General features: G+C 37.2%; 1 protein-coding gene across 3 annotated transcripts in view; it reads right to left on the bottom strand.

The window, feature by feature from the left end:
* The window catches only part of LYRM4 (LYR motif containing 4), a 94,168-nt gene that overhangs the window by 79,541 nt on the left and 1,675 nt on the right, over positions 1-12,952 (bottom strand). The window lies entirely within an intron of this gene.

Here is a 12,952-nt window from a genome sequence, read left to right as displayed (position 1 = left end):
ACCCTCCCTGGTAGCCACAAAACCTCCCTCTGCCTCCTTCAGACCAGCACAGCAAGTCTTGAGGTGAGCCAGTCCAACTTGGTAACCTGAGAGAAGACCAATTTACTAAAAGAGTGAACCTTTTTTGCTGCTTTGCTTTTTCTAGATCACTGAGCTCCGTTTGCTTTGCATGGCACTGAATGAGCATTAGGGCCAAGGGAGAGGGGACACAGCAAAACAGCAGTACTGATTTAGATGGATGAAGTTGGCAATAGATCCCACCAAGAGAGGCTGACCAAGTTCCATAAACAAAGAGGACTCTTCATCAAAGAAGTACCAAGCAAGCCCTCTGAAGAAACAGAATGAGAAAGCAATTCTGCATACACTCAAACAGCTCCTACAGACCTTTGGGATTGGTTGGGGTTTCATGTGAGAACAAGACCAGGGCAAAAACATTACCACAGACCCCCAGGGAATGGGCACTACCTGTTAAGAAACCATGCCCCCTAATAATAGTAAAAAACAGAGTTATAGTTAGAAGACAGTCTTTTTCCTAATAATAAGTCATTCACCTCTACCTTCAAAGAGTCCATCTTCTTCCTTCCCTGAAGCACAATCGAAAACCTAACGTGTCCTCATAAAAATGAAGCTTACAAGAAGCCAAGTCTGAAACAACAGCTATTAAGAAAAAATGAAATTGCAATAAAGTACTTCAGAAAATACTAGCTTCTCGGGGATACGGATGTTTTTATTTCAAAATGATGACTTATGTCATGCTCAAACAGAATTAATAAAATAAAATAAAATATCAGTTTCAGCTTTTCACTCTTGTATCTTTGTGCTCTGCTAAACCAGTGTAAAAAAAGCTGAAACACAGCACATACTTTTAACTACCCAGCACTAACCTAGCTAAGCAATGTTTGTCTCAAAAGGTATGAAGTAAAATACATTTTTCTTTATTAGCTTAAATTGTATTTAATTTATTAAGGCAAGTGATCAGTAGCCAATCCTAGGAATGCCACTGGGGTCAGTAATTCTGAAATGAAGTATATAATGCTTTTATTTAAGGACACAATGTGAAAAAGTGAGATATTGACTTACAATACAGCAATATTATATCAAGTAAAGGATCCTTTTCATAATAGGTTGTTGTTTTACTAACTATACTTTCTTACTGCTTGTCCCTTCCAGTTAACATCTACTAACTTAAGGTAGGGACAGTGTACATTTTCCTAATTTCTCATTATTACTAGCAAAATGTGCACCAGGTGAAATTTGCATTTGCCTAGCTGAATTTTCAGAATTACTTAGAATTTAAAAATGGAAAGTTTTTATAATTAAAAAAATATTTGCAGAAAAATAATTTTAGCCTCCCTTAAACTTTTATTATAAGTGAGGATGTCTCAATGTATAAAATTACTTCAGAAGGAATGTTTATTTGCATATAAATGTGTAGACATAAGGATTTCCACATATAGGTATTTATTTACTTTCTTTTTTCGTCTACAAAGGTCTCACTAAGGGACTCCAATGAAGGTGAGACAAAAGCTGCATACAAATGACATTTCTTACCAAAAAAAAGAAACACTTGACAACAGATGTTTGTTTGAGACTGAGAGGTAATTAATTCATAGGGAAGTAGTTGTGACCTGCCTAATTAAACACAGGACCAACAGAAGGGTGTAGAGGAAATGTTTTATCAGCAAAGTGTTCCTCAAACTCCATCATTAGACACATTTTCAGCACTGCCACCTTGAGTTACAGCACAACAACGACACCTGTCCATTCTATAAAACCAAAGCAAAGCGTATTTAGCCTATTTCTGGAACCAGAATTTGCCTGGGGGAGCAGGGTTGGTGGCTGGACGCTGGGAAAGGAGGAGAGAAAAGAAACAGAAAAATTAAGACCATTGGTTAACCCAATTATTTCCTTGAATGTTCTAACCAGAGTTTCTAGACAGTCTTCACAAAAAGCCTACAAATGAAATCCACAAGCCATTACTTGGTTTCTCTGCTACACAGAAAATATGAGTTCCAATGGCATTAATAAGAAGTATGGCTGGCAGAGAACAGCACCAGAGATATGCTGGAAAGCAGCTCAGGAGGTCTCCAGTCTCAGCTCCTTCTGGGAGGAGGGTCAGTAATGGGATTGGATCAGGCTACTCATGGCTTTGTCCAGTCAGGTCTTGAAACCAGGATGGTTACTGGACCACCTCTCTGGGAATAATGCTGAATTGCTTGGCTGTCCTTGTGGGGAAAAATATTTTCCTTAAAGCCACTCAGAAAACCTCTTCCTTCATTTTACTTCTGCTGTCTCTTGCCCTCCTGCCAGGCAACTCTGGATACTTTGATGTACTGGCTTCTCTTGTGTTCCCCCAATGTTTTCACTTGTCCAGGCTGACCCAGCCCCGTTCCCTCAGGCTCTTTTCACAAGGAAACTGCTTCACTCTCCAACAACTTCGGTGGTTTCTGCATACCTTGCTTTAGGCTATCCATGTCCTTCCTGCATGGGGGGTTGGGGCAATACTGCATGCAGTACCCCAGATGCAGTCTAACAAGCACAAGCTAGAAGGGGGGCAATCACTTCTCTCAGTCTGCTGCCTGAGCAACTGTTGATGCATCTCAGGAAGCTCTTGGCCTTCCTTGTTTCCAGAGCATGTGGCTGGCTGCTGGACCCCCAGCCCCCTTTCACCAGAGCTGCTTCCTGGCCAGTCAGTCTTCAGCCTGCTGTGTGTCTAGGGCATCTCCTTTCCAGGTGTAGTACACTGCACTTGTCCTTACTAAATATCATATGGTTACTGTTGGCCTTTTCCTTCAGGGATTCCCTTCAGGCTTCTGAGGGCCCTCTGGACAGTAGTCCTTGAGCACATTGGCTCCCTAATGTGGGATCATCTGCAAACTTTAATGCACTGTAACTTCCTCTGGGTCATTTATGAAGATGTGAAACAGAATGAGTCCCAGATAATGAGTCCCATGAGAATGATAACCCTCTGAAGATCCATTAACTACCATCCTGTAAGTCCCAGCATCCAACCACTCTTAAAGGCCCATGGTTGTACATCTATCCAGACTATAGCAGGCTAACTTGGATACAAGAACATTGTGGGAATCAGCACTGAAAACCTCCCTAAAACAGAAGTAAACAACATCCACTGCTCTGCCCTTATTCACAAATCCAGTCAATGATGTTGGTCAGGCATGATTTATCCTCTGTCTCCAAACATCATCATCTTCATGGTCCCAGAATGCTATCTGTGCTATTCACAGTTAACTAGGATTGCTTTCACAGCTCTTTGAAAGATGAATTTTTGTTACTACGCTCCTAAAACTAAAAGCAGTTATCAGTTTAATTCTAAGTGTAAAGAATCTATGCAGAAGGGAGCGCTTTTCAGAAGGTCAGGGTTAAAAGAAAGATGTCCAAATGAAAGCATTCTTTTGATCTTTATTTGAGTTGCAACTGCAATGTTATATTGCAGAAGAGGTTAAAAAAAAAAGGTTACCAGTGAAGGACCCAATCAAACAAGTTGTTCAGTTAACGAGGCAACAGACAAAGATGTGCTGCAGGAACTAGAAGCAGAATTTGCCTCAGATGAAAAGTGTCCTGATGGTCTGAAATGACAAATAGTTTTCTGCTAAGCTTTCACTGCCAAGACCCTGCCAACTGCTCACCAGGACACCTGAGTAGCTCAGCAGTCCAATTACCAGGTGGGGAATGCCTTGAAACCAAAAGTTCAAATCCTGACAAGGCTTTCTTCTCTCTTCTTCCTTTTGAGGCAGAAAGACACCGTTCCATTTGCTGTACTGCTGTTTCTGAACAGTTTTTAAAAGATGCTTGGCCTTCTGCAAGCTGTCATTACAAATTCTATTACACTTTTCAGGAAAGATTAGAGTTCTAGTCCAGCCCTGTGGCCCAAATTTCTTCTTTTCAGCATGGCTAGGAGTTACTCTTTATTCTAATATTAGAGACATAGTATAGTTTGTGACTTAGGTACCCTGAGGAGCGCTAACCACAGGGCACCTCTTGGTGACTCTGTTAATTTAGAAGCTCACTGGTGCTAAGCAGCCTTCCAGGACGCAAGCATTTCCCACATGCCAGTGGAACATGATTTCTCTTTGATGAAGCAAGAGTGCTTAGCTTTTTTTAATAAAGCAACAAGACATAATGCCTTGAGCTATTTTAACTTCCTAGATGCAGTGTGGGTGGATGATGATGAAATTTGGAGAGGACACTTCTGAAGCACAGCATTATTTCTGAAACTAAAGATTTAGATTTACTACCTATCTAGTTACAGTACCCATAATATTATAATATGGAAACAATAAAATGTCAATTCTTTAGAAGACAAGAAGGATTGAGTGTCAGAAATATGTTGACAACATTCAGTTTTAAAATAACTGAGATAATTGGATTGACAGAAGATAGTTCTTTAAAGGCTGAGGTGAGGCTTTGCTGGTCATTTTGACAGTCTAGTAATTCTGAGCCTAACACAGTTTTACTTGGATTCTAGTAACAAAGATGCTTAATTATGCCTCTTGAAGAATTTAAGCACGGACCCAAAATGAATCTAGTAATAGAATAGACATAGAATTTCGATAGGATCCACTCATCTCACAAAAAAGACAACAATAAACCATAAGTACGATTTATTAAACAATCCATATGAATCAACAGACCAAGTGTTCTGTCAGTTTATAGACAACATAGAAGAAGTTACAGGATTTGGAATATTTGAGTTATTTGCCAATCTCTATCCTCTCCTCCATTTCTATCAGCTTTAAAGATTATCCAAAAATCTTTGTTTCTTATAACTCAGTCAATAATGACAAACATCTCCCACTGGACCTCCCATTACCCCATGGCTCAATGACCTTCCCCCATTTATAGCATGTTTAGTTTTGCAAACTTACAACATCAATTTTGACAGCAATGTTGGCATTTGAAATTACAAGGTAATATGTACCAGCATAGAAAACTCTAATATATGCAAAGCTTATTAGTCAAATCTAGAGCCTAAAAAAAACTAATAAAAAAACCCCAAATTGAAATGCATGACAAACACACCATCCTACTTTGTGACTACAACAGAGTACTGAATATTATTTTTAGACATTTGGGATTGTAAATGTAGTGCCTTTGGATAATATATGAAACAATTCAAGGAGGCTCAAATATAGAGTATTGTGATTCCGATACCAGAGACTCAGATAAAAAAAAAAGCAGGTTGTTTTGTACACTATGAATGCTACCTAAGGCACAGAAAGTCAAGTGAACTGGATCTTTCCTTGTGTATTTTTTCTGTTTAATTAGTTACACAACCCAGAAGTCTTCACAAGCTTTATAGATTATAACAGTACCAAAAAGAAATGGGGGTTGAACACCCCAGTCTCAGCCAGGAGTGGAACAATTACCCAGAAATGCCATGGGTGCAAAATTCATGCCCGTGGGAAATCAGATGCAGCTACTTACACAATAAAAGTGCAGAAGGATTCATGGTTGAATGGAGGGAACAGAATATTTTGCTCAGCAAAGCTGAATGACTGGTTCACTCACAGACCAAGTCAGAGGCAGATTTGAGGTTTTGAGGCAGGCACAGCTGATGTTCATCTACATAAATTACGTATCATCCCTATGCACCAGGCACAATGTGCCAGAACTATCCACTATGGCTTTCCACTCCTTGTATTTCCCAGGTGCTCTCAGCACAAGCAAGCATTGTTTGAATATTTGCAGGCTAGTTACAAAATAATACACCCACAGCCTTCTGATCTTTGTAGCGTAATGATGATCAGCTAAGACATACAGGAGACCTCTACTAGCTCCATGTAAAATTTTAAAACTCAGCCTCTCAGGAGCTATATATCCCATGAGTGTTTCTGCAATCCAAAAGTAACATACAAATCAAAGAAATTACTACATCCTAGGTGAAGTAACACATTTCACACGTGTTAAACTACTTCATGTAAAGGGAAAAAAGAAACATTACACATTTTATTATTATTTTTTCCAACAGTTACTCTAAAAAACAATGTAGTATAAATGATCTGCTTTTATGCAGCAAGGAGTGTCCACCAGCCAAAATCTCTCTTTTGGGCTATGTGTAGCCTCCACCTTTAAAACTGTGGCACCCACACTCTTGCTCTTCAAACTGAAGATCTCAGCATAAAATGCAATACTTAGACCTGACCAGACCAGACCATAAATATTTTAATATCAGATAGAAAAATGAAATTAGATTTAAAACTTAAGCTTACACCAGTTCAGTGAAAACAAGACACCCAATAAAACTGCCAACCCATCTCCTGTGCAGCAAACAGTTTAATCGAACCACTGCAATAGAAAGGGAGATCAGAAATATTCAGGAAAACGGGTAATTTTTTTTCTCCAAAAAGAGAAGCTTTGACTAAATACTGTCTTTTAGGCTAGCCAAGCCTAAATATGTTAAGTTCAGATATTAAAATTTACAGGTGAAGATAAAGATAAGGGAAAGATCAGCAATTTTTCAGGGGTTTTCCTTGAAAACCAGTTATGACGCTCACTTAGAGGTTTACATGATGAAGGGAAAAAAACCTACCCTGATCCTGTTTCTAGGAGACATCTATGTATATATTCTATTGAACAAGAGTAAGTTCAAATTGGTACATTTACATATCACAGAATGTTCTGCATTTCAAGGCAAAAATGTGTTACAAAGAAGCTGAGATAGCACTTAATAGCTAATTAAGTCACAAGAAAATATTCACTAACACAAGTGATAGTAGCACATTCAGTCCAGAAAAAAATACAGCAAAACCCAATTCCTTTCCCTTCCTTAAGGACATGGCCATAAAGAGAAGTTCCACTAGGATACTTTAAATGTGGAATTAACATCTGGCCTAAAAAGCAGTAACTCAGAGGAGCACTGGCTAAGGTTACCACATGAGATATTAGGAGAGGAAAAGAGGTATGAAAAGTGATCTATTTATCATAACAATGTTTTCAGTATAACGTTTTATGACAAGAGCTGATTACTTTCTTTTTGACATGTGACAGGACCTTCCATTCCCTAGGGTAGCAGAAAAACTTTCTAATCCCAGAACAAATTACCCACAAAAGTTTCAGAAGCACCAGGTCCTTAGCTAATGGTCGCTATAACTTCCAATGGCAAGAGAATTTCTCCCTCAAGGATTACAAAAATTTGTTTAGAAATAAACCCCCAAAATCAAGCCTAAAAATATACACAGGTTTTTAAGTACTGCCACTGGTTCACAGAATGAAGAGTTCTATTTAAGTATGGAAGTATAGGATACTTATTTGCCCACCACTGCATCACTGTAGCTGGTAGGGCTATGTTCATGCTATGTTCCCATTTCTTTTGGATGTGATTGTGAAGGTGCCACACCAGTTTGACAAATATTCACCTTTACATTCAAGATGGGAAAATAATAGGCAGCAATTTTTGGTATAAATTAAAAACTGAAAATAATAAATTAAGAAATTTTTTAAAAATGTGATTAACAGCTCTGGAAATCAGGAAACCTATTTAGAGGTTTACATGAAATACATATGTTATTATTGTTTTGTAAACAAAACACTTAAACATTTATTTTCATATTGTAAATTAGTAAGGTCAGTGAAAATACATTATGAGTGAGATATCTAATTTATTTTGGACAGCGATGAAACTACTTAAATTGATCAATAAATGTTCCTCCCTTCAAAACTAGTTTACATATAAAGAACATTAATTTGAAAACCTATTTGCCTATTTATTGGGCTAGAGAAATACCATGATATTTTAGATGAGTCAAAGATGTTTCGTGGCACTTACTAGCAGGTTAGTTTCAACACAACATGCTTCTACTTGACATCCAGAACATAATTCAAGCTATAAAACCTTTAGGACACAGCGTGGCTTGTAATATGTCTGCAGTGCTTTGTTTGAGCTGTACTGACTTCAAAACATTTTCCTGAGAAGGAAACAGTCTGACGTTATTTAAATAAATAGAAACATTGATTACAAGGGCAGGTACAATCCAAAACTTGAGGAAATGTGATGGTTTGTACTTAGCCCCTTCCACTCTCAGATCCCCTGTTCTGAACTTCGATTAACAACTAAAATAAATGATGGCTTCCAAAAATGAGCTCTGCCCCACCCTCCTCCTCCTCAACCCCGCTTCCCATTTAACTCTTCCACTGCTATTCTAACATAGTCTGCAGAAAAGTGTTTAACATTCACTAATATGTAACCATCAATGGTAGCAACCCACGCCATAAACTGATTTTCTTCAGCATCAAGGCTCTGAGGAAAGCTGTGTCCCCAGTTCTCCTGCTTATGCAGGAGGGAACAGATACTTACATCTGCCTGGGTGTGCAGCTGAGCCTTGTGAAAATCTGTGTGTTTCTTGGAGAAACAGAATCAGACTTAGCATGCTGTGCAAAAGATAGATGAAGACTCTCCAGAGGCTGACCTCACAGGACACAATAGTTGATCCTCATAGGCACTTAAAAGTCAAAGAACTAATTTCCACTCTGTAAGCTTCAATATCATAATGGTTTAGTGATTATTGCCCATATATTGTAACTACAGTTTCAGGGAAAGATTATTTTTTAAACATGCAGTCAGGCAGCTAAAATAAGACAACCATACTTTTACCCAAACTAATCATTTAGGAAGAGGCCTTTCATGGCTCCAGACCAGGATATGCCACACAAGGAGACTCAGAACTGTTAAGACCTAGCAATGGAGTTTGTAGAGAATCTCACTCCTGTCATATTCAGAATCCTGGAAGACATTTTAAATCTCACGTTGATTTGAACTAAAAATTTAATGGAGCTGTATTTAAATACTAGTTTCTTGAAACTTGTATTAAAAAAAAAAAAAGTTAGTTATGTCAACTTATAAACCACCACATCCTAAATTTAAATTAAACATATTTTGATTTAAATGCTAACAAGTTCAAGAAAAAAAGCAGCACTGCAATTCAATGGAGATTGAATTGCAATAAGACTGACACACCTACTGTATTTCCTTTGGCTCCCACAATGGCTTCACAGTTTGCTTTTAACAAGTACTTTTGAAAAGGGATTATTGGGATGGAGCAGAAGTGTATTTCTGACCTCTTGATACCAATACATTCAGACATTCATACACACACAGTGTATTTACTTTGTGTATAGGCTTCTTTTCTTTAGAAGGCTTAAATGTTATTCAACCAATTGCTATTTATTTAAAAATTTGAAAAATACATCTGAGCAGCATCTTCTCCCAAGATTTTGTAATAAACAAGATGCTGAAGAAAAGCTTAGTCCTGAATAGTAAGTGTGAATACCAGCAAGGCTGGCATTTAGCCATTCACACCACAGGACCTTCAAATTTTCTTAAAGAATAATTTAAAGATTTTATTTCATACACATTCTGTTAAAGAAGACAGCATCCAAACATAACTTTATTTTTTCACTATTATCATACAATATGTTTTGTTGTGTGTTGCATCCTCAGATGTTACAAAGAGATCAAGTAAAAAGGAATAGAATAGAATAAAAAGTAGAAAAAAACCAACTACAACAAAAAAAAACAGGCAATTTTTTATAACCCCATCTTAGCCAGAATATTGTCTGAATGATTTGTGGCATCTTCACCCTTGAGAAAGAATTACAATATCAAGAAGAATTCCTAAAGTACTGAAGACATCCTCTGTACCGAGTTCTGTGCAAAAGAGTCACAGAACAACTGGTCCAAGTATTCATACATGCAACAAAAAACCCCCTAAAGTTTTATTTTCATGCCCATTTTTCTTGGAAAAGCAGACAACCATGTACAATCTAGGATTATACTTTTTTGGTCAGCAAACCCAGAAAACATGGGAAGAGCTTTATAAAAGAGGTAGTTCAGACAGCATTCTTGCTATCTATTGCTGCAGCAGTGGTTCTAAACAACTGCAGTTTGTTCCCTTTTTTGCAAAATTACTTGATTTTTTTCAAAATCCAGAATGCTGAGAATATTTGAAATTTCAGTAGTCTGTATCTACTGTGTCTTGAATACATTGTTATTCTATGAGTCAGCATCTTCTCATTTTCAGCAAAGTACAGATGAATAAAGTGAGGAACCAAGTGCTAAACCCACATTCAGGAGTAAGAAAAGGAGGAGGTGAGCTAGGACAGCATTTCAATAGCTAAAATTATTACTACAATACAGAGTGTTTTTCATTTGCCAGTAATCATATGCATAAGTCTATTATCATGAATCATTGCCAGAGGCAGCAATTTTTCTATTATTCTCATTAGTTCTCAAACAAATTCTACTGATAATTAAATCTTGTGTAGAAAGAAAAATGTCCCTGTTCTACTGTGCTACACAAAAAATGCAAATAACGTCTTAGATAGCAACCACATCAGATTTACCCTACTTGGGTGCCTTTGCTAAAATTATAAAGTCCATTAATCAGTTTTGTGAGGGTGTCCCCACTTACGTGTCTTCTAACCATAAAATTTTAGTTTTCCCAGAACTCTGTATGACACATATGTGCTCCAAATTCTCCCTCCAGATTACTTTTACTCAAAATACTCCTCTGCTACAAAAAAAGTCACAAAAATTACATCAAAACTGATGTGTAAATATCGTTTGTTGTTCAGAAACGGCGTAATTTTATGAGGGTGAAGTGAATATATTTGGAAAATAACAATCACCATTAGTGATTAGTACCTTTAGTACCAAGAAAACAGCTTCTGAAGAACAATTAACAGAACTTTGATGGAATGATTTTCAGCTGGGAAATGCTACTATCAAAAAAATGAAAACATTTGGAAAAATTGTTTCATTTGGTTTAAGATTTCTTTTCAGAGAAATATGCTCTGATTATATCTAATGTTTATGTTTTCAGATTTTTGGTACAGTTGTGTCTCCAAAATATTTTATATATGGATACTGAAGTCAAATGGAAATACTTCAGTACTGTCAGACCAAAGTCTGACAATTCATAATCACATTTTGTAATTTTGTCTCCACATTTTCCCCAAAAGTGCATGGATTTCCATGATTTAATTCAACTGAGAGTGTAATAATCTCAGCCCTTTGTACAGTTCCCATCTCACTTTGGCTGCCTTTTGGGTGATCTTTGGAGTTCCCTTCCAACCTGGGATGTTTTATGGTCCCATGTCCCATGACTCCCTAAAATCACATCAATAACTATATCATTCAAGGTAGGAAAGGCAAATGGCACTGAAAAAAACCAGTGTAACTTAGTTTGCTCAGCTTTGTTCTTAGGTTAGCACAAATTTGCAAAAATCAAATTTACTGGTTTAAAATGTTGAAGGACACATCTCAGATTAATCTGTGTGCACGCAGTTTCGAAAGCAAAACCTTTTGATAAATTATCTTCCCCAATCCTTCTATATTCTGGGTAGTTTTATGCCTTAATCAAATATATTGCACATTCTAATAAAAAAATCAAAATCCATTTAAGTGCGACAAAGACAAGAAAATTATATCTATATATAAAAACGCAACATCTACCAGTTAACTGAAATGAATGTAAATCAAGAAATAACTTTAAAAACCCAAATAATTTATTTGCAGAAAATCCCTAACAGAGAACCCTAAAGTTTCTGACTTTACCTGTAACTGAAAGAAACCAAAAAATTAGAAAGAAGACGATCCAGAAGCATGTCATAGGGTATTTGCCAGTGTTAGTATCTGTGTAGGCCAAGGAAGGCAGGGGTCCTAGAAACCACAGTAATGTTGGTTATCTAGAATCTCTGGAACTTATTCTAGCCAACCTTCCAGTTGAAACTGGCCTACATGCAACAAGGCCAGGTCAGCCATGGTGCAGTTTGGTTAATCCCGTCATGAAAATCTTCAGAAATGGAGATCTAAAATCTCTCTGGGTGACCTGCTCCAACCCTGCACTACCCTTCTAGAGAAAACCTTCTACCACTAGATTCCCGTATGTTTTGACCATTGAGCTTCAGTCATGTTAAAAAAAAAAAAAAAGTTGACATTATTCTTATTTGCAACCAGATGTGTTTTAACAGCTTTCAAAAGTTTACAAATTCTTTTGTTTACAGTAACAAAACAGACACAACGTAAAGTCATTATTAAGATCACAAATTAAATTCTTAGAAATTATCCCTCAAATCAATTTATTTGAGACTGTAATCCAGCACATTATAAACCACCAGAGGATCTGATTTGTGCCAACCAAGCAGAAGAGAACACTCATTACAGAACACCTTTTTTACTCAATACCTAGCATCTCCATTTGCATATTGATTTTCCTGCAATACAAATAACTTTCTTTACTCAGACTGTGTGCACAGGTAACAAGGCAGAAAGGCAGACATCAAATTACTTACAGTCTACTGAATTACTTAAAGTTTACTCTCTGCTGCTAAAAGCTGGCATACAACCCCCAAACATTCCACAACATTTACTACGGGACCTGGAGATGCTCCTGTCTGCTGTTATTCTACAGTAAGGCATGAATATTACCCTTTACAGTTACAAAACTAAAAGTTCTTTTGGGAGGTGGAAGACAATTGGCGCTTCCAAATTTGACATATAGAATGTGACACACAGAATGTATTTACTGGGAAAGGCACAAAACCCTCTGAATTTTCCATCAAATCTATATGTACACGTTTAAGAGAAAAAGGATACCAAGTAAATAAGGAGACACCAACCAGCTGATGATACACTTCAGATGTACACTTACAAATATGCACTCTGTGCAATAATAAAATGTTCTGAAATTCTCTAACTGAAGTAATGAATCAATAAAATGAATACTTTCTACTTTGTTTCAAGCTGGATCTTTACAAAGTCATTAGGTTTACTCCAGGGTATAACCATATCACATTACGGCAGCCCTGAGGACATGGCAGGACTGCTTATCTTGGCACAGAAGAAGCAAACAGGGTGTCCATTTTAGCTACATAAAATTGTAGAGACAGAATAGTTGTTCTGGTCCCAGCAGATCTCTACATATAACAGCTGTTG

This window comes from Heliangelus exortis, chromosome 2 (genome assembly GCF_036169615.1).
Source record: "Heliangelus exortis chromosome 2, bHelExo1.hap1, whole genome shotgun sequence".
Lineage (NCBI taxonomy): Eukaryota > Metazoa > Chordata > Aves > Apodiformes > Trochilidae > Heliangelus > Heliangelus exortis.
The sequence above is the reverse complement of the archived record's forward strand: the minus strand, read 5'-3'. Positions and strand labels throughout refer to the sequence as shown.